General features: G+C 34.5%; 1 protein-coding gene across 12 annotated transcripts in view; it reads right to left on the bottom strand.

Annotated features, from left to right (window-relative positions):
* The window catches only part of LOC109086348 (voltage-dependent T-type calcium channel subunit alpha-1G-like), a 194,627-nt gene that overhangs the window by 123,320 nt on the left and 46,856 nt on the right, over window positions 1–24,451 (bottom strand). The gene's annotated exons all lie outside the window — the stretch shown is intronic.

Genomic DNA, 24,451 nt, shown 5'->3' with positions numbered 1-24,451 from the left:
ATGAAATTAAAATGTTAATAATTATCAAATAAACAAATTATTTTTTTGTTAACCATTATTTTTATTAAGCAGTCATTTCAGTACAACACAAAATATAACACACCAATCCAGACTGCAAAATAAACAAATTATTAAATAAATACATGTATAAAATAAAAAAAATAAAAAAAATCTAAAATATATAAAAATATACATCTTGCAAAAATATACATATGTGCAAGATGTTTTTGGTGGAAGCATCAATAAAATCCTCCATGCATAAAGCGATGCTATTAGTTATGAACCAAAAAAATAATAAAATAGCCTGATAGACAGAATCGACCAATATTCATCTAACTAGCATCTCCAGATCTATGTTGGCAGAGATAAATATGACACAGGATAGGCTTGACTTCAGTCAATATTTCAGAGTTATGAAGCTCACATCTGACACATCCCCATTCCTCAAACATGCCCATCTGTCAAAAGTCTGCGATGTAAAAGACTAAAGCTGTGACAAAAAGGCAGACTTGGGAAAGAGTCTAATGTATACCACACAAGTTCCTTTTTCAAGTGCACTTAAAGTTTAACTGTAAAGTTAGCTGCAGTCCTCTAGGGTGAACAGGGGAGAGTTTAAGGGAAAACTCACACTGACCTCTCTTAAAGGGACGGTTCATCCAAAAATGAAAATTCTGTCACATACTCAGCTGTTTAATTTTTTTTTTTTTTTTTTTTTTTTTTTTTTTTTTTAGAGTTGGAAAGGCACTGGCTAACAATCATTATCTGAACACAAAATACGACATTTTGAAGAATGCTGGTAACCAAACAGTTGACAATAGCCATTGACTTCCATAGGATTTTTTCAAAATATGGAAGTCAATGGCTACCATCGACTGTTTGGGTACCAACATTCTTCAAAACATCTTCTTTTGTGCTCAACAGAAGAAAGAAACTCAAACGGGTTTGGAACAGCTTGAGAGTAAGTGAATGATGACAACTTTCATTTGGGGGTGAACTTTCCCTTTAACAATGAAAGTCTTGACTAGCGCACCAAGCCCCTTGTTTTCCTCACTGTTAACAATTAGTCCTGCCTGACCTACCAGATAAAAACACAACAGAAATAAAAAAAAAATAAAAAAAATAAAAAAACATTTAATTTCTGCATCAGCATAGCATTACGAAACAAAACAATAGAAGATAGATGTACTGTATGTAAGGTTAGTGGGCAGATGGAGGTGAATTTTTTCTGCTGCCTCTTAAAGCTCTGCATGAATACATGAGGAGCGTCTTAGCAGGTGGCAGAAGTATCTCAAATTTTACATACATTATGTACAGCAAACATCATAATTTAATTTTGCTTTGCTTTGAGACACTAAATGCCACATACTTAACTGTTTAATCTAGTGAAAAATAGAGACATAAACATTTGTGCATGTTCTTTTATGCTTCAGGGGTCATGGTCCAAAAGTATTTACCAGAATCAGCTGTCCATCTAAAAGGAAAGGAGAGTTTGAGAGAAAAAAATGAAAAACCCTCAGAAGCAATTAAGAGGCCAGATGGCTATAAAAGTATTTAGATTTCCTCAGCTTCTTCTCTTTTGAGTCAACTTTCTGGAACCGGCAGTTCTGTTACAAGATCAGAAGTCTCTGTGGATCAGTGAGAAAGGAATCTTGTTATGGAACGCTGACAAAACTGGGGGACATCTGACTGAAGAAGTGCTAAAAGAGTCTGCTCCACACCAGGGAGCTCCTTAAACTATAAAAGTTTGTGAGGAAATGTTGCTTGTCTGTTAAGTGTAAAAATTCAAATTTCTCTAAAAATAAAGAGCAAACTTCCGAGATGAGGAAACGCTAGGTTCAAAATTAGAAACTCGCTGTGGGACACAAACACAACACGCTGTTCTAACCAAAACACATGGATAAACAAGCTTCGCTGAAGAGGTGAAACGGTCAAGATCTGAAAATGGTTACTGGATTTGTTAACCTGCTGTGCTGATATTCAACTGTTAGCTTGCAGCACAAGCTCGAAGCACAAAAAAATAATTAGGGCTAGGCAATTTGGATGGTTTTTAGACTTCTGAAGATAATAAATAGACACTCAGATATGTATGTTTTTGCTCTGAAAAGTATTAGATTTTTCTCCAATCAGTGAAACCATAATTTCAATCAAACAGCCAATATCCAAAAAAAAACAAAAAATAAAAACAATAAAACAAAAAACTCACACACAAAATCCTCTCAAAAAAATGGAAAAAAAATTTCCAGTAAATTTCGGAAACATTCCAGAAATTTTGGAAATTTTACAGAATTTTTTGAAATATTCCAGGGAAATTTTCCACCCCTTTTGCAACCCCAATTCAGAATAATCAAGATACACTGTTTCACAGTTTTTCACTAAATGAACACAAGGAAAAATAATAGTTGTAATATTTGTATTAAAATTAACCAACAAAGGCAGTTTGTTGAGTCTAAGGCCTCTCGTTTCCCACAAATTATGAAAAATACTTTTTTATCTAGTTATTTTACTTCTACCCCAAGAAAATGTGTTACAGCTTGGCATAATAAAAATTAATAATAATTTCATTAAAAATGACTTTTCCAAGTCTAGAAAATCACACTTTTAAAATTTTAATTAATGCCTCAATGAACATAATACAAATAAATCAATAAATAGTTAAATAACTGACTGAAAGTTTGAACCAATTCATGAAAGTGATACTTTTGCCAAAGTTAAAATCAGAGATAAAAAAAAAAATTCTGACATTTTAAAATAAAAATCTGTCTAAATACTCTAATACTTGGAAGCTGTAAGATTGGAACACAATTTTCAAGAAATTTAAAGACCAAATAAAACACACATTAAAACACTGCCATGTGTTGCTTAATTTTATATTGTTGGTAAAATCATTGTGATTTTTCTATATATTATCCAGCCTTACTAGTAGCCCAGGAAGAAACAACATAAAAAAGGCATGCCAGTTTCAAAATCGCTTTGATATTTCTTAACTGGGCAGTCATTACCCCCAAATAAATGAATTCACCATCACCAGTGAGCCAGGCAAAACTAAGAATCAAAGAGCCATGACATGAAGTAATAAGGAATAAATTAAATGTGCAAAATATTTCACACATACAGAGGCTGTACAAGCAGAAAGCAAAGCATGTTGTGCCAAGAGACAATGATTTTCTGCCGCGGAGCATTAGCTTGTTCATTCGCTCAATTAAGGCCCTGTTCGTATTGCACGGCACCTTAATGTGTCTCTGTCTTTTCTCCATCTGCCACAGACTCTTCAGAGCGTTGAGTCCACTTAGTCCAACAAAGACGAATGAGACACTAGAGCCCCCATTACTACCCTCCAGTCAGTGCAGATGTTCCACTAATATGTACAACAGTGTTCACTTTAAATCCTATAGCAAATATCTTTGAAGCCCTTATCCACCCTATAAAGAACTCAAGCCTTACAGAAACATATGCAGACAGTATAGACATTTACAGAGTGACTGTTTACATATGTGCGAATATTTCAATTATATTCCATATTAAAATTTTTAAAGAGTAATGCAAACCTGAAAGTCATAATCTAAACATTTGGATTACTTAAAAAAAAAAAAAAAACATAATAATTATTATTAATTAATGATGCAATGATCAATGATAGTAATTTAAAAATGTAATCAAATGTAATCCTAGTTATTGATTTTATTATTAACGCATTAAAACAATGTAACAATAACAATAACAATTTATTTATTTTTTTCTGACAAAAAACCTGGCTGAAAGAAGTGTTATAAATCGTGTTAACAATGTCCGTAATATCAAATCAGCTGTAATCATACATTCATTACTTTTTCCATCACTCAGAACGCAGGTTATGAACATACACACATATAAACTTGCGTGCTGAGCAGTCTATCAAATTATTAACAGATCAGCCCTGCTGCCACTCAGTTTCAGCACATTTTCGCTGATGCATGCTGCCCCCTGTGACAGCTGTGAGCCATGCTTTGACATCTGACACGGGTGTTTTAATTGTTCAAAATAACATGAAAGTGCTTCCAAGGGAGATGTGCACAGGAGAGCAAAGACCTGATTTAGCATCAGGAAAAAGAGTTTCCATGGTAGGATTAGCTGCTTTGATGTAGCAGGAAAGACCAGAGTTCATCCTTGCAGAGAGATTGGCAAGACCTCATCATCTGAACACATTACTCTACTGTCAATTTCTTCTGTTTGAAAAGTGCTTTGGGAAGTTTCATGGTATACATCAAAACACTATGCATGTCTTTTTCATTATTTAAAAATCATGACACTATTACCAACGCCTAGAGATTTTACTAACAAAATTTGATGATGATGATAATAACAATAATAAAAGTTTTGAGATTCTGCTTTGAGATGCTGTTTTGAGTGTTAATCAAAATTATTATTATAATTAGTATTTATCATCGTTATTATTAGTGCTACATATTTTTTCTACAGATTTTAGCTGCAAGACTTGTTTTATTAATAAAATAGATAAGGTTAAGGATTAGGCTGTTTATCGTTGTCCAAAACCAAATTAATTGTTACTATTTTTATTATTATTATTATTATTATTATTATTATTATTATTATTATTATTATAGAGATTTTGCTGCTAAAATATATTTTAAAAATAGAAATCATTTTTATTAATAAAATAATGAAATGTAATATTAAACAATTAACTTATTGTGTCAATAAATAAATAAATAGTTAGATGTAGTTTTGCTACTCAAAGTTATTTTTATTAATGAAACAAACAAAAATGTAATGATTAGGCTATTAATTATTGTGTCCAAATGCAAGCAAGCAATCAAACAAATAAATTCTGTTCTGTATATCAATTAGCAAACATAAATAACTTCACTTATACAATAAAACACACAATCAATCTTTTAATCTGTCCAATGCATATATTTGAACATGACTGAATGCTTTCGAAGTTTCAGGAGTTAGTTCATTCAGATAAGAAAGGGTTACATGTTAAGTCTTCAGACCTTAGTGCTTATTTTTGCTATGAACCAATAAATTGCCAGCTATACCGTTCTAATGCCTGTCATCACAACAGTAATTGAGACATTATTCTACTGAACTATGAGTCTTCATGATGAAAGCCAATGTTGCCTAGCAACAGACATTTCAGAGCACAAAGGAGCAGAGGTGTTTCCTGGCTCGAGTCTGCTCTAAGCATGTGAGTTTTCCACTGGCACAATGGGAAATGTAATATACATACAGCTAATCACATGCAAGTATGGACCCCAAGACACTGCTTAAACTGGGAATTAAGTAATGGGATTTAACTGATCTTAACTGCATTTGGCAACTTACATTCCCAGTTACACACGCTAATATAGCTCTATAATTCACATACTAAACTCTCACACATAATGATGAAACATGTAGTTCACTTATTTGAAACAAAATGTGTTTGGTCTGGCCTCAAATGAGAGTACATACCGCTGGGTCTGTGTCTCTAATGGTGCTGGAAGAGTGACAAGGCCAATGGTTGTGTCAGAGCATGGTGGCATCTGCCTCTTGCCAACAGGGCCCCTGAGGCACGGAGACAATCAGGTCTGCTCACCCCTCGTCTTCCCTCTCTCCTTCCCTCCAACATATCCTCAAAGCCTCTGGCTGCCTGTCCAGAGGGCACAGGTGCTTACTGATAAGACATTCGTGCAAACCAGGCCACAGAAACGCAGTTTTAGTGGATTTTTATTTTAAATGGGAGTTGGTAACTTTCCGTCATACGAGATTATCACACGGAAATTGGTATCGATTACTAAGGCTGTGCCTAGGTGCATTATAACATGCAACCACTGATCTTGAAATAAAAAAATAAATAAAAAAATAACGTTTAGTCTTACTATTGAAAATGCCTGCACATGATTAAAATAATAATAATAATAATTTTGTAACAAAATTGTGGTGTTTTAATTTGATAATACAATATTGTACATTTTGTGCCTTATTTTATAAATATTATTATTATTATTATTATTATTATTATTATTATATACACATACATGCATATATAACATTTAAACCAAGTCACAATTTGAAAAACTATACATGTTAGTCTTTTTTACTTTTTTGAAATATAAATTAATTAAAAACTATTTTGTTACAAACAGCAAGACAAAAAATAAATATGAAGGGAAATATGAAATACTGACAGTGAGAAAATATGGTAAAACTACTCTCTGCTTTATTGTGATTATTTTTATTATTATTATTATTATTATAAATATATATTATCTTCAACTGTATGAAATTGAAGGAGTACTAATGTCTACTATTTTATTAGCCTGAGAAAATATCATGTGTCTTCCCTCAGATGTGTGAAGACAGATTAGATTAACGCAGGTATGGAACGGATTGGCTTTTGATCGATTTTCAGAAGGCCATGTCTCCTAAATATATGAGCCAGACTCACAATAGCAACGGAAATCTTTTATGGAGAGAGAAGATCATCCCTCAAGAAAATTGAGCTGAATGATAATATGAACATTTCCCAAACGTGCTATCGGAGAAGATCATTCTCCATCAGTTTGCAAAGATTATGGTGATTGTCAACGGTCATTTTTTATAAACTGAGGAATATTTTTCCCCTTTCATTGCGGTAAATGTAAAAATGCTTGTAATAGGAAAGGTGTGTGTACAGTATGAATACATGAACACCCACTAACACATGATTCATCTTTCAAACAAACCATTACAAAAACAAAACAGTTAGCCAGAGTACATCTTCCTATTTCAAAGCTTTATTATTTAACAATTGCGTCCGTATTAAGCAATCATGACCCCCAGCACCATATGCAAGTAAATGACAGATGCTGAAAAATATGATCTGTGGATGTTTATCCGCTTGTGCGTGTTAAGGAATAGAAAGAAAATTTCCCCTCTATGCTAAGGGATAATGAATAAAACATTTTAAAGCCAAAATATGGATGGCATCTCATTAGGATCAGAGTGCCGGCACAAAGGGGCATGGAGCTATTTTTACATCACAGAGCAAACAACAAAAGGCAAGATCCTGAGAGCAAACTGGTCCCAGTTCAGTGGGCTGCTTCCTCTTAAGATGCCCTTCAGTATGCACAGTATCTTCTCTGAGGTAAACGCGTATCCCTGAATTACAACACAGAGACAGATCACAGACAAATCCATGCTAGATCACTCAACACTGTCATACACGTGGCACATTACAGCCAGTCATGGTTGTGGTTAATGCTCACAAATCCCCTGGAGAGTTACAATGCGCTTCTCACTCGTCACAATAAATGTGAAGGCTTGCTTTGTGTTGAAGCAAACATGGAATCAAAACTGATGCCATCTATCTCTAATAAAAATGCAATTATTTCAGGATTATTACTGTTAAATAAAAAGATAAACTTGTTACTTAAACTTTATCTGAAATAAAAAAAAGATTTTAACTTGAACTAAAATAACAAACTGAAATAAAAAATGAATAAAAATCTATACAGACATTTAAAAAAAATCTAATTTAAAATTTAAAATGACAAAACAGAAATTCAATAATACTTTCAATTTAAAATGATAATATAAAAATAATAAACAGAAAATATAAAATCAAAATCTAATTCAAAATATCAATAGAAAACTAGTATACCAATGATACTAAAATAAGATCCCTCTTTATTAACATTCATTTTCTGCCAACATTTTCCACTATCATCCACTAACACTCTCATCCGGATTTTTCTCACTCATGTTCCTTATGCATTTTATTGTACTTCATTGTATTTTATTTATTTTAAAAAAAAATTACTAATTAGTTGGTCCATATGCAGGTTAAGAGATACCCACAACTCTTATTTTCATCAGTCATAACTTCCACAGAGAAATAGCATCACTGGACAAAGATGAAACTCACTAGTGTGCATGTACAATCTGTGTTTGTGCACGATATCAAATAAAGTATACTTTGAAAGACTATGTATTCAGTTGTAAACTAAGCAATTGTGTTAAACCTAAGTATACTTTGGGCCGAAGTGTCTCTTTCTGCCCTCCTTGTGGCATCAAACAGAACTGCAATCTGTTTGTTTGAGTGACTCAACTCTTGAATTTGTCCAAACAGTGACACCCGTTTTAGTTCATTCATTCATTATTGTTGCTATTCTTTTTGGAGCTACTACTGGCACAGAAACTACACACTTCACCTTTAAGAGACAGGAGAGGGCATAAGCATTTCTTTTAAACAGAAAGGAATTTGATCAAACAAACAAACTAAAAAAAAAGAAGAAAAAAAAGTCAGATTTTTGCAAGAAATTTGATCAAAATCACAAAAGACAGAAATAGGTCTGATGTGTTCCTCATGTTTGTCTGTTTTCGTTTCCTTAAAGAGTTTAATGCTTAACACCTTTATGTAATTCTGCTTTTTTTAAATGCTCATGTTAGGCTGGTATAAGAAGCATGTATATTTTAGCAGAAAGCATAATTCTCCATCTGTTCTCACCCTCTACTATGTGAAAGGACAGTGATATAGTATTAATCTCGAAACTATGCAGATCATAAATCTTTCAGATCTGACCATCTCGAAAAGGAAATTTTTCTATAGTCACCCTATCTACTCCCGTTTTTTTTATTTTTTTATTTTTTTGATACATCTGCTTGTCAAGGAAAATCTCTTGGCCCACTGCTATTTAATAAGAGACAATACTGATCTCAGTAGGAGTTTTGAGAGGGACGATGATAACAATAGACACATGATTTGTTGATGCGAACGTGTCATTTAAAGAAACAGTTTGAATGACTGAAATCCACCCACCCAAAATCTGAATGACAGTCACAAAACTCCCTCCACCTACTGCAAAGAGAGTCCACTAGAACCTTAAAAAGGTCTTTGGAATCTTGGAATTTCTCATTGTTTACCTCATTAATTTATCATTGAGGGAGAAAAAAAAAGGACTTTCTGCTCTTGCATTCCTGACTGACTGTTTCTTCTGGCTTATATGGGGCTTGTAAGAGGGAGACTAGATCATGTCTTCCCTCTGGCTGAAACAGTGAGGAGAATTGCAGTCCAGTGAAGATTAAAGCAGATCTATTCAGACTCATCACTGACAGTCTGCTCTCTTTCTCTCCCTCTCTTTCTCTCCCACACATACACACACTCACATACACATACACATAAAGACAGCCATAAGCAGTCAAACACCGTCTCCTGGTATGTATTAGCATAGCGACAGGTGAGACCCTGACTAAGTTTCTCTGTGAGGAAACCAGAGGTGAGGTGAAGTGTTTTCTCTTGATATCCAGAGATCGTCTGTATCTCTCTCTCCATATCACTCTTTCTTTCTCGCTATCTGCTGAAATGATGGCTGAAACAAACCCTGCAGTGCTTCTTAAGAGCTATTTACCACTATAGCTTACGATCACCACAACAGGCCTCTCAATGATAGTTTTCATGTGACGTCACATCCTTATAGGAACGCCCACAAGGAGGGCAAAATAAGTGCTTTCCTCAACTGACCGCCAGGTATTTTTAGGAGGATTGCATTAAGTAGTAATGTAGTAAGACAGTGATATTTAAAGGCCAAATCTGGTATGCACTTAATTGATGATGTATACTTTGTATAGGCAAGCAAAAGAACCCAGAATATAAACGCAGTGTGCAAAGTTTAATATTATAGAAAACCATTATAAAGAAGATGCTTAAATATTTAGCGCATTGCACTCATATTCCGGGCTCATTTGCTTGCCTGAATAAAGAACGCATCATCAATAAGGTGTGTACTAATTTCATCTTTTAACATCACGGTTTTAAAGGCACTTTAAGTGTTTTCACAGTAAACATTTTAGAATGTACCGCTGTTTTTAGTTATTAAAATATTGCGGCGGGTGCTTTAGATGGCTTGCTAATGGGCAAAACTTGCATTTTGTTCACGTATATTGTTTTATTCTTTTGAGAGATGATCTAAATACTTTTGGATTGGAACAGGTAGAAAATTGAGAGTCTTGTGCTGCAGTTCTATGGATGTTTTTTCCCGACAGGTCTTCAAACCAGTCACATGACTGAAAACTATCAATAGTCAGTGTTGATTATATTATTGCAACATAAAAGACAAAGTGAAAGACATACTTTGTCTTAATGTGACCTTGTTATTAAGAACATTATGGTAAGTCCTTTAAAGCTACCATTAACATGCTCAAGAGGAAAATCATCATAATTAGCTTTTAAATGGTCTCTAAAATAAAGCAGAACTCAAAGCAAGGACAAGAAAGCTATAGGATTAACTTACTAAGAGTTTAAACAGTATAAAAGATGAAACTACACATTGACAGAGGAATTTAAAGGCACAGTAACCACACTGAACTTCTACAAGATTGAATAAGCAAAATGGCTAATTAAAATTAAACTTGAATGCCAATAAACTTGAATGATCAGGTTCAACTATCACACTTTCAGCCTCCTGCTTGTGGTTAACAGGCAGAAAGCGCCTCAAAGTATTTTGTTTGGCTAAACAAAGAATCTGCCCATCATTTTTGTTCATTTTGTTAGTAAATTGAAAAAAGATATGAGTGCAATGGTTTAAAGACTTGAAAAACAATGGAAAAGTGTGTGAACTGTACCTATGATTAACGGTGGCAGATTTAAAGACTTGTAACATCTTTCAAATAATAAAGACATTGAAAGTCAATTACTGCTGTGCACTTTAACAGCACAAAATACGCCTTGAAGACAGATGTAGACTATAAAAAAAAAATCAATATGGAGAGATAAAATAAAAGACTGAGGAAAAGGGCAGGCCGCATAAAATAAACCGCTCTCACAGTGGTACACAGTTGTCAGGCACAAATATGCTACAATGTAAGTAAAGACATGGAGGGACTCTGGCATTTTGAGATTTTTATAAACTCCTGTCAAACCTGATCCCCTCACAGCTCACCCTGAACCAAAAAAAATGCAGTTAAACATCAGAGGGGAAGGAGAAAAGTACAGCATGTTCCAGTACTGCAAGAACCAAAAATCTCCTATAACGCCCGAGAGAACACAATTCTACTTCAGACTGACAGAAGGCAGAGCTTTGACATTAGTGAATGGATCAAATAATCAAATAGTATGTATTCAGTGTACAGAGCTGGCAGGCTTCATGAATTAGGATCAAATTCTCTTTTGTGAAGGAAAAACAACAGGTCTTTATGGGAGACTGAGTTTTTTTTTTTTTTTTTTTTTTAAATAAAAATGTACAAACTAGGTAAAATAAATATATTTTTTTAACTTAAAAAATGTACTCAAATGATATATTCATATATAAAAATAGATATTAATTTTTAAAAATGAGAAATATTCCACCTGCCACAAAGATGGCACCAAATCGTAAAACCAGATGGATAAAAAGTAGTGAAAGACGTCACACTGGAGTTCACACTTGAGTCAGTGTAATAAAGCAGAACAAATTAGAGCATCTCCACTCCTGAAGTCATCTTGTGTTACCATGTATCCTTTCCTTTCACCTCTACACTAGCAGTCTTTTTCAACAGGAAAGAAACAGACTAAATAAACCTGAAATATATCCTTTAATCCAAGCAATGGAATGGTGTATATGTGAAGTGTGGGCTATTCGTTGCCTTTGTTAAACATTAAACAGCAAAGTTCACATGTTAACAACACTATTAACTCTGGCTCTCGAACTGTAATGACGAAAGAGTAATTCCAGCAAACAGATGGAATCGGAACCATCTGGTTGACATGGAGCTTAATTTCAGAGTCTCTCCTCTCACCACAAACAGTGACGAGGAGGTGGAGGGTTGGAGTGGGTGGTCCGTTGGAGTGGAGAGGAACCCTGTCTGCTCGGGAGTCGCTTTAAAACATCTTTATATCACCCTAGAGAGCATCTGGCTGGGATCCTCACAGAAAACCTGCTCGTCTCCTTTGTGGATCCAAAACCCTCCCGCTGCCCCAAACTTCTATTTGAGCAACAATCAAAATAGCCAGCCAATCTCCGGGCATGTCATAATCCATCATATTAAATAAATAAAGCAGAATGCTCACTTGCTCACAGGACATCTTAAATGACCCACTTGAGAACGAGTTTCCTGAATACATGCTAGCCACGTTTTCGTAAATATAACTTGACAAGCAGTTGGCCCTTTCATTTCTTTTTCTTCTTTTGCACCATCTTCTGGCCCTAATTGGCCGCTGTGTGCATGTGTAGGAGTACAAATAAACCACTGTTTCGTAACAAATGACAGAACTTTACTTGTGTTGTGAGGTAATCACCCAGTGTAAAACAATATTCCTCAGCTTAAACTGATTAATAAATACTTTTCCACTATTTAACCTTTTCAGAAGATGCAAATCAAGGGACAGCAGACCTTTGTTCCAAAGCGTTTTAAGTACTATCTAGTTTTTTAAGTGTTGTTTGATTAACATTAAATGACCGAGACAGCAGCAGGTTTATTAGGCTGCTGTCACTTTAAGACTAATTGCACAGATCTAATATACTGACAAGCATGAGTACTTTTCCAACTATTTATGTTTAACTAAGACAAAACTGACTGTGTTTAAGTGAAAACTCGCCTAGATGGAGATTTTGACATATTTTTGTGTGTATTTGTCAGTTTAAGCACATACCCAAAGCCCAAATAAGCCTATAATTGTCAATATTTCATCTCAGAATGCATGCCCGAAAGCCAACTAGATAACAGCGCCTTTTGCGCAGCTCAATACGCTTTTTTTTTTTTTTCAAGTCTGGCAGGACACTGTAAATTATGATCACGTCACATGTCTGAAGTAAATGATGATCAGATGAAATGTTCGATAATGTTGCACAGATACACCTGGAAAAACTTGATCAAAAGATGACCAAAACCATATTTGACCAGACATTCATGCTATAAGTGTGTATGAAATAGTGTTTTAATACATATACATTTTCATTAGGAGAGCCGTAGCATAAGAAAAAAAAAAAACTTTTGAGTGTAAAAAGCTTATTAGTGTGCTCTAATTAGAATCTATTGTGACAAATGCTGCCACACGAATGTTGTCAAACCTTAAGATGTAATTATTATGAGAAGCATAAACATGAGGGAAACAGAAAGAATATGCATCCAAACCACCAAATCAAGAAGTACTTTATTGCTCTCCTAAAGTTTATTGAAGACTTACAAGACCTTCCCGAAAATCAACAGGGAGCTGAATTCTTTGCAAGATGTACTGAGCTTTCCAGCAATTTAATATTCCCTGACTATTTTTCCATGGCAATATCTTTTTGAAAACATGAATGCATCTAAAAATCTCTAATCCTCCTTTTCCTTTTCAGCTCATTCACACACATGCACATAGAAATGTGAAAACCAAATTTTAATGAATAGGAAATGCATGTAAACACACAGAGACTCGCCATGGCAACACAGTTCAGTTTGACAGTATGTTTACACTCTGCAGAACTTGGTCTCTTTTCATTTTCTGGGTTGTTAGGAGATCCAGTTTCTATGGCAATTGTAGCTTTTATATCTAGGCTCCTTTTATTGAGGTGGCCGCGTCGTAGTTATGCAGACAAATTAAAATTATTAACTCATGCTTATATACAAAAGACCAGTGCAATATAGAAAACATCAGCTATTCAAAAATGACTCTTTTTGGTTTAAAATGACCTAACTCTGAACTATACTACATAATACTTAGAACTACTAAACCAACACCACAAAAGTAATGTAATTTGCACAGAAAAAGATGCTACAGTAAAATTTGGTTCACTAAGTTACTTTACCATATACAGTACATTGAAAAAAATTATAACTGGTGCAACATTGCATCACCAGCATTGCATGAAATTTTATTGTAAAATACTTTAAGTAAAAAGTATGAATTACCACATAATTTACACTTTCAATCCATGTAATAGTCAACAAGAAAATGCAGTACATGTACTTTTACAATAATTTAAGATTTTTTTTTTCTCTACTACTGTCAGGTGATGGATTTTTGGTTTCTTATCACTGTCGCCTTTGGCTTGCTCAGTTGGGGGTCATGAACTGAGAAATCAAAATTCCCTTGATCTTTTGACATATCATTGTACTATAAAAACATCCTGTAAGTTTCAGAACTCAAAACTTTCTTATTAGTCTAAAAACTGCTTATATTGAAACCAGTCTGCCAAAACAAAAGGTTGTGGAATGTGCCACTTTATGACACAATAATGTGGCTAAACACTGCCTCCGCAGAAGATGATCAACGCCTTTTTTTACATCATGCCTGTTTAGCCCTGCCCAAGTAACCACACAATAAACATGGCTCCGAAGACAACAAGACGCTGTGCAGTGCCAAGTTCTGGAAAAACACAGTCTTTGCATAGACTTCCTTCTGATTTTAACAATAGGAAAGAGCGGATGAACTTTATTTTTAATGAAGTTCCAGACCTTGTCAGTAAAAACTTGGTCCTTTGTTCACTTAATTTTTACCATGGATTCATTTACAAACAAGCCACAATTGGATGCAGGATTTTCAGAAAGATTTCAATATATATATATGAAAATATCTTAATATCGTTTTATATTTTAAAATATCTTTATATTTTCCTGTAGATGTGTATAAGCTGTGCTTAAAATTAATGTAAGCAGAAGAGAAGTAGGAAACAGCTGGAATGCACTTAGACCCACTATATCTGTGAAATAACATAGAACCTGATGATAGCTTCATTGATGGGCATCATAATATAAAACTATCCTTAAAAGGGAAACACTGAGGTTAAGGCCATAGCTGAGGTTAGCAGGTTGTACCAGTGGGCCCTGTTTGAAAGTGTTTAATTTGTATGTTTGTTCTATTTATTTATTTGTGCTATTTACACAATGTTTAAGTTTTTTCAAGTTTGTAGGTGTCCAGGTACAGAAACCGAATAATCAAATGTAAAATAGCACGGCATAGTCTTCAATGTAAAATAAAATATACAGTCCAACCAAAATTTTTTCAGACACCTTCAACATTTCTTACATTATCAGTTTATTTGCTATAGTTTAGAATTGGTAATAAAATATGACAAGAACTCAGAGTTAAACTGTTAGAACAAATTCATCTTGATAATGTCAGATAACTTTGATAGAAAGATATGTAATGGATTACAATCAAACAAAACTTCAGACAACTGTTAGTATGACAATATTTACACAACTATCAATACTTTGTTGAACAATTACCAAGCAATGCTTAATTTTGTTCAGTCTGTTTTGTAAAAAGGTTGCATTAGCAATTAAAGAAAAAAAAAAACTTAAGCAAAACATGGTCAGGTCAAAGCGTTTTTGGTCCCAAATTTACATTTTTTTTTATTTTTTAATCAATTTCACTGGTGGTCTACAGTATGAAGAATTTTTGGGTATAATATGTCACAGTTCGCTTTATTTTGCTTTAGGGTGCTTTCACACTAGCACTTTTGGTGCGCACCCGGGTTCGATTGACGTCAAAGTTCAGTTAGTTTGGATGATGTGAACGCTGTCTTCGGAACTCGGGTGCACACCCGCGAACCGTACCCGAGTCCTCTTAAAAAGGGTGGTCAGGGGTACGGTTCATGTGAACTCTGGTACGTTTCGCAGCTGATGTGAATGCAATCGTACCAAATCGCGGTAGCGAACCGCTATTAATGACGTATTATTTGATGAATATGTGTTTGTGTGTGTGTTTCACTCACATTTCTGACGAGCGTGACTGACGCACTGCAAACATAGAGCTGTATATCTCATTTCTGTTTGCCTTGAGCGCTCTTTCGAGCATTTGCAGTACATTCGTAAGACAGACATAAGTACCGTTTTGTTTAAACTGCGATTTGTATTCGTTCGTTCAGGTGCAGTAGGACGCGAACTTCCTTTAGGAGAACTTGGTTCTGTGTTGCTGTCCGTGAGCCGTGGGTCTCTGCATGCGCACCAAACACAGCGCGCGAGTAGCCTAATCAGTCGAGCTTTACTGCGTCTTGTGTTTGAATGCTTTAAACTCTTTTGAATGTTCAAATTGGCTAGGTTTAAAAACACGTGAAAATGATAAGCTTTCGTGACGGCGCGAAGCAGTGGTCCGTCAACTGTTCTGAGCGTCTTTTTAGGCTGGCCTCAGCCAGGCGGTTGAGATCGCCGGGGCCCCCCTTCAGCCGTGGGCCCCTGCAATCGTCACCACCTTTCACCCCACTAGCGACGGCCCTGACTGCAGTGCAGCCTGCCAGAAAACCCTAAAGAGGCTAATGGGAAGAAAGCCACAGGAGATGGAGATGTAAGGAAAGAGAAAGAAAGTGATAGAAGACCAAGGCAATATGCACAAAACATGACAATCCTCAGAGATTAAGGACACCGGCGTGGAGTGGGCGAGAGAACTCAGCATACACTTCTTTCTGTGATTAGAACATGAAAAGACATGATTCGCCCAGGTGCACTGCAAGTAGCAGGCAGATGAATATAGAGAGATGAGATGGAGAAGACTTCACTTGACCAAACTACAAAGCTTTACATTCAGCATAGGATCAAAGCTTGATAGTAAGTCAATAATCAAATGCACTCCACTACACTTCAAAAAAAAATTTTTTTTTAGTTTTAGAGATTAGTGATGTGTTTTGTGAAAAAAAATACTATTTCAGTATTTCTACTTCAAAAACTAATGTTTATTAATCCTTAAATGCATGAATGTTCCACCAATCATTCTTACATATTTGGATCTTTAGCAACCCAGACCTAAATATCCAGCACGGATGGATCTCTAACTGCTGCAATAGCAAAAATACACTCTTGATATTTTAAGAACAATTACAGAAGATTAAAATAAAGCATATTTCGTTACCTTTTGAAACTTAAAAGGGTTAAAATTTGAGCTGATGATTTTACCATTGCTGTCATCGTCAGAGCGCACTTCTACAGTACCTTCAGCTGCCTCATATTCACGATCTCAGCCATATTCTCAAATCTGTCGTTTTCAATGACTTCATATTCAATATTTTGATCACTGGCAGCTTATTCACCACACCCAGCATCAAATGGCAGTGACATTTATATTTCATTGCATTTAGTAATTTTTTCTGCAGTAAAGCCATTCAAAGCAGTTCAGTTTTTGCTGATGATATTCGTTTGTTTTATGCCTGCTGTAATTATGAGTGAAACGTCATGTCATCATTGTGTATCAAACAGTGTCACCTTGAGGGAAAAAAAAGATGCACTGCATGTAGGCCTATTGAGTCATCAGTTATGTAAATATAGTTGCGCAGAAAAAAATACTTACACTAAAGACCCGAGGTATGCATTTACGGTTTAAACAAGCTATCTGCCATTTCTGAAGAATTGAGTGAAAATTTAAATCTCACACTAAATGTTTTTAGTTGCATTAGGTTTGACTGTTCAAAAAAAGTATAATTTAAAAAAAAAGTAAAAAGTAAAGTGTGCTTTAATGAAGCTACTAAAGTATAGCAATAGCTTCAATGCAGCTACATTTTGTAAGTAGCCTGTAGCATTTTAACTACTTTTTTTTTTTTTAAGAGTTTTTAAATTATAAGCTTGAAACCATTTTTATTACATTTTTTTTGTGTGTGTAGTTGTATTTAGCACAATTTTTTCTGTTCAAGTTTAATGCTGTCAGGTTTGAGGCTTCAAAAAAAAAAAAAAATTTAAAAAGTAAAATGTGCTTCAAGTTAACTAGCTAAAGTATAGCAATAGCTATCTAACTACTTTTCCAAAAGAGTATTCAAATTAAAGTAGCTTGTAACCATTTTTTAATATGGTAGTATTTAGCGTAAATTTATCTGCTAAAGTTAAATGATGTCAAGTCATCATGTTAAGGGTTTTAAAATAACTATTGTAAAAAAGTAAAATGTGTTGCTTTAACTAGTTTGCTAGCTACAGTACAGCAATAGCTTCAATGCACCTACTTTTTGTAAGTAGCTTGAAGCATAACTAACTACTTTTTTAAAAGTATTTAAGAGTATTTAAAATAGTTTGTAGCCTAACAAGCTAAAATTAGCATAAAGTACTGTAATTGCCCAAATACTGTGATGTAGGGCACAGAAAGAGGAAGATTAAGGCAGAAAAGTAGAAGGGGAATTTATCCAGTGGTGGTCTATCCAGACAGCACGTGTACTGTTAAATTAAGTTAATTAGCTAGCAAATCTAAAGTAAAGGCTTAATCCCCATGATGAGCTGCTCAACCGTGTCTGCAGATGCCCGGTCAGGTCTGTAGGTCTGTTCCATCATTCCTAAACTGTGTTTCTGATCAATTTAAAGCAGGAAGTTTAACTAAACTACAACCAAACAAACACTATGGACATCTGTGAATAACAACCAATTAATTATGAGGTAGGGAATGCATATCTCACGCATTTGAATAAACCACTGCTCGTGGATTGGTTTTCATATCAATAATTGCTGTTTATGAAAGAATAACGAGAAGAATGAATGAAGAACTTTTTGTTGTTGGATTTTGAAATAAGTGTTTTATGCTCACCATGGATGAATTTATTTAAACAATACAGTTTAATACAGTGAAAACTGTACAATTGTGAAATATTATGACAAATTAAAACAAGTGCTTTCTATTTTAATATATTTTAAAATGTCATTCATTCTTGTGATAGAAAAACTGAATTTTCAGCAGCCACTATTCCAGTCTTCAGTGTCACATGATCCTTCAGAAATCATTCTAATATGCTGATTTGGTGCTCAAGAAAAATTTCTTATTATTATCAGTGTTAAAACATTTGTGGTGCTTAATATTTTGGTTGAACCTGTGATTCATAGGATAGACATACATTTGCAATATATGACCCAGCCATAGTTCATGATACTTCAGTGACTCTTCCCAGTCACTCAATTGCAATGAGAAGCACTCATATGGAGAATTTGTGTCTTCTATTATCAAGAAAATGTTGGCAACAAACAAAATGGATGTGGACGCTTGCCACACGATGCATACATTCTGTGAGGATGCTGAAAGCCCATGGGCTTGCAGCACATTTTTATTTATATGTTAGACAGGGTGTGATCAATGCCAACCTTATTCAAGCATCTTGTATAAAATGTCACACAAAACCCCCATGGAAGGGCTGCACTGTTTTTATCAACATAATCATGAAACCGCTGAAGATAAACACACATGTAGACATGCACATAAACACATATGTTGCACACAATCATGGATACATGTGCAGTTGCGCATACATAAACCAATGCCTTCAAATACACATCAGATGTACATCTATAAAAATAGATCCTATCATACAATTAACATAAATCAGATGTTCTCAAACTGGGAGTTATAGAGAGGTTGCAAAGGGGTGTGTCCACATACATGTTAATATTTCTGAAAGCATGAAACTATGCATCCTAACTATGTACTATATTTTGCCTTAATGGAAAACTGACCCTAAATACATCATATCAGCAAATATGTTGGAATCAATAATCAAATCAATATTTTTCCAAGGCTCTTGACGTCTATGTTTCCTATCGCAGTAACATTGTTTGGTCAGTCATGGATTTCATCAGAGAAACAGACATGAGTGTGGAAAAGTCTCTTAACTGTATGGTATGCATCTGTAATATAAACCAGGGATTTTTAAACTTTTTGATGCCAGGGCCGAGAACTTTGTGGGGACCCCCTTCATAAAGCAGAAATGTTATGCATTTCCATGTAGAAAAAACAATTTATATATTTATTTATATTTTATACTGTTTGAGATTGTGAAGTTAAAAATCAAATAGCAGAAATTATATTTTCATGTACAAAAACAAAGTTATTTTTACTGTATATTTAAGTGTGATATTCAAAAAATAATCAAATAAAATAACACAAATGTTATTTTTAATGTATTAAAAATTAGTTTTACTGTTATTTATATTTTATACTGAGTGAGATTAAGTGTTATATTAAAAAAATTAAATATCTGGAAAATATTGACTTTTTACAGACATACTACTTATGTTTTACTTTTTTTAGTTAAAGTTAAAAACTTGTGTTTTCAATAGAATAAAACAAATTTATTACCAGTTTTAGAAAGTAGAATGAAATGCCAAATGTATGTATAGAACACATACTGTACCTTTCAATATACTACATAAACATCTTTAGACATTAATTAAAAATTTACAACAGACATTAGACATTTTTGTGGACTCCCTATCATCCCCTTGTGGCTCTTTAAAACCCCTGACATAAACAACAAATAGTCAGACACACAGTTGTGCAAATAAGGCAGAGCATGTGCTGACAGCACAACATCAGCAATCAATTCCTATTTGCATTTGGCCCAGTCTTCTTGTTAGGCCCTAGTATATGACCTGTCTCAAGAGGGATGTTCTTTTCCTCTTGTTAGGAGTCCAACAGCTTAATCCCTCTTCCACTGGCTCTCGGACCATTTCATACAGAGGTCGGCAAACACAAGACACAGACGAATGGAAAACACTATCCTTAAAAGACAGAAATATTGATCGTAGCTATGCAGTACCATTCAGTTTCGGAGCATCATACATTCAAATGCAGGACAAGAGTGAGTCATTCACATCGACAATAGCTGCAAACAAAGATACACAAGTTTATGCACTTAAATATATCAGTGTATGTTTGGCCAGCTTAAGAACAAAAAGGCAAAGACTAAGTGTGTGCTTCAAACCAGACAAAGTCAGAAACACTTATTTTTGCAGTTTTCCGTGTCTGCCCCAACATTGCCCTTTTTAAGGCAGATAAAAGCATGCACCCCCTGGGAGTACAGAACACAATATTACTGCAAACTGCCCCCAGAGCTCACACGTAATATGGCAAGCCTTTCTGTTGTCAATATTTACAAAAGCCTTGAATTCCATTCAACATCTTGGGGAACATCTGCTAACAACTGACAAGTAATATGAGAAAGCATGTGATGGCAATAGCTTTTTTGGTAAACTCCATGTTATTTTCCTGTGAAAACATTTTTAATACATGTACATTCTGTGATATTATTATATACCATACTGTAAGAATTTTAGTGGTGCTTGATAAACCCCAAAACCTAATTATGACACTTCATAATGTAACTTGTCCCACATATTTTTTTGCTACAGAAATGAATGATAGATAAAACGGTAAAAAAAAAAAAAAATCTAGCCACCAGACCATTCGGGAACACATTAACAATGTGCTAAAAACAATGAGAACACAACAGCCACCTGCTAAAAGCATGATAAAAAGCCTAAAATTTTCCCTCCAATTTAATTGACCTTGGACCATTTTAAAGTAGTCAATTCATTTGAAATGTTTTAAAAAGAAAGTGTTTTCTGTTAAAGGTTTAAGGTAAGAATAGCTACTGGGTCTTCGACTAACTGGCACATTGTTCATTTTAAAAATGTAATAAGCTGTTCCGTGCATTTCCTCTTTTCCAAAAACCATTGTTATTTGACAGTCACAGTATCATTATCACCATCTCTAGCCAATATTAAAAGGTGTCATAACACATTTTTAAAAGATTCAGCATTCAGAGCTAACCACTCGTTGAGTTGGCAAATTAACTTAAATTAGCATGTTTTCTTAAAGATGATAATGAAGTTCTAAAACAATATATACTGTAACATATCAAGGCATTAAAGAAAGAATAATCTCTTATCAAAGTGAATGAAAAAACAAATAACAGTACCTCCCTCACTAGTGAGACTATGAAGAACCTCTAACTAGTTCTTCAACTATTCCATGAAGAACCTCTAACATCTATGGAAATAATGTTGAACCAAACTGCCAGAAACCCCAATTCATAAGGGATTTCTAGCAGATTTATCAGTGCAAACACGTGCAGTACCTCAAAACACCTGTGTTTGCTCTATTTGTGAATAATTCATCATTATCATCATAAGAGGTTGCAATGACATGATTAAATAGAGCCTGAAACAATATCGTAGAACAAATCATAAGATAATTAGTCCTCACCAGCCAGCGTAACAGAGCCCAGAGCTACTTAAGTTTTAAAGCACAGACTGTACTGAGAGCCCTGGGCAATGAATAACACATAGACTGCATAAACAACTTCAGATAATATGTTAGATGTAAAACATTTCAATAAAGTTGATGCCTGTATTTCTCATCAGTAACTGTGGAGCAGTGTTAAATCCATCATCTCAGAGCTTCAGGGTCAATTTTGGCAAGGTAAACTAATTAATGTATAAATAGATAAGGTGAGGTACATGGAATGAGTGGTGGTGGGAGAATACAGTAGATGAATTTATATATATTCAAAATTGCTACTATCACACAATGACTCGAAACACAAAGAAAACAGACATTTTCAGCTTTGGAACAAAAACTGACCAAATCTCTGTTCCAAATGCTGGCCTTGCTGACATCTATATAGGCAACATCTTAACTGAAATGGAACCTCATAAGTGACTGACACGTATAATGCTCTAAATTGGAATAAAGCACACAAATAATGTAAATTTTTTATTTTTTTTTAGCTTTGAATCAAAGTTGGTTCTCCTGATGTGGTAATCTGTCTACCAGTGGTTCATAAGGATTTGCAAGTCATCGAGTTGATTGGCTGATATATATTAAAAATAATAGCCAAGTAATCTAAGCTGTCAAATCAATTAAACGTGATTAATATATAATATATATGTGTGCAATGTGTATATTTATATGTATAAATATACAAACATACATGTATTTAAGAAATGTATGTCATATATATTTATATGCATGTATGTATATATAATATAAATCATATATAAATATTTTTATGTACATATATATATATATATATATATATATATATATATATATATATATATATATATATATATATATATATATATATGTATATACATTCATATGTACACACACACACACACACACACACACACACGTAAATATTTCTTAAAATATATAGATTGTATGTGTGTGAATTTAAATATACATATACATACATACATACATACATACATACATACATACATACACACGTATATTATGAAAACACAAACTTTTAATTTGGATGTGATTAATCACAATTAATTAATTTGACAGCTCTATTTAAAATATAATTATGTAATAAGTAATTAACTGAAATATAATTAAATATGTTATTGCAAAAAAAGAAATTATTATAAAAAATTTTTAATAATTTTCTTATAAAATAAATCATTATAAACAAAATAAAATTTAAAGAAGTAATTATAGATAATATAACTATAAAAAAAATTTCTAATATTGAAATATTGTTCCAGTAGAGTTTGACACAGCATTAACAAATAGATACTTAATAAAAAGTAGTGTTTAAATATTTTTACACATTTAAGTTAAGTTCTCCAGCTGTAGGTTTTCTCATCCTCATGCTCTAGTGATGCCTGTATTTATTGTAATTCCTTTCTCTCCTTCCCAATTTTAGCTATATTATAATATAATATTCAATGAGTTAGCACAAAAACAAAATGATACAGTGCCAAAAGCACATTCAGAAGCCCAGTGTTGCTATTGTGCATTTCCTCTTCACTGTGTTCCTGTAAAACAGGTAACAAGGCATCGGTTGAAGAGTTCTGATTACAGAGCACAATCCTTCTTACACAATCCCTGGCACAAATACACTGTGATTTCAAAGCTTTACAAACCAGCCACGCAAAAATCAAAGCTTTTCACATATTGTACCTTTCTGAACAACTCAAACCCAAAGACATGAAAAGCAGTATGGTAACAAAGAAGATGTCTTGTCTTATCATACAGTAAATGTCAAATATGATCCTCTCGACTAAATAGAAAACTATAATTAGCCGGCACGAGATGCTTATCTGAGTGCTGCTCATTAAGGGGCTTATCGCCACATCTTTGGCTGGCTTTGAGAGGCTGAATGTCTGATTAAAGCTTGGGATGCTTAAGACATCGCCTTGATTAATATTTCAAGCACGGTGCAGTTTTAAAGGAATGCAGACTCTAGAAAGATCCACTTTTGCTCAACTCGTATCTCGTCCGTTCTGACGCCCGCACGTCATTAACGCAGCACATGCTGGCTTTATCTGGTTTGTGTTACTTTAAATCAACAGGGAAGTACAGGGGCGCTCACTGCTTATTGGACGACAGAAAACAGCACCACCCTCTGAATGGGCTCCCAATAATAGACCCCCCTCAGGCAGAGTGAGTACATTCTGGAACATTGGAGCGACAGCCAAACTTTCGAAAGTTCAGCTAATTGGGGGGACGCTTTCGCCTTGTTCCTTTCACAAACAAACTTCATTTCCCCCAGTGTGAGATTTTCTGCAATTAACAGAGCTATTAATACCCCCGGGTCCAGGAAAAAAAAAGGCGTCCCGGTTGAGAAGTCTTGGTTTTCCGCAGCCCGAGGAAGGTAGAGCACACTTAAGTTTCCGAGGGGTTACCATGAGTCACAGTCCCACACACACAGTCCACTCAAGCTGCCCCACTGTTCCAGCTGGAGCCCACGTGCAGACGGACTCCTGCTGTTCTGAGGTCAGGTGGAACCCGCCACAGTCGCTCAACTGAAAGGCCCACTGGAATGGGGCAGTCCCA

This window comes from Cyprinus carpio, chromosome A12, assembly GCF_018340385.1.
Source record: "Cyprinus carpio isolate SPL01 chromosome A12, ASM1834038v1, whole genome shotgun sequence".
NCBI lineage: Eukaryota > Metazoa > Chordata > Actinopteri > Cypriniformes > Cyprinidae > Cyprinus > Cyprinus carpio.
Note: the sequence above shows the minus strand (reverse complement) of the source record. Positions and strands in the feature narration are given on the sequence as shown.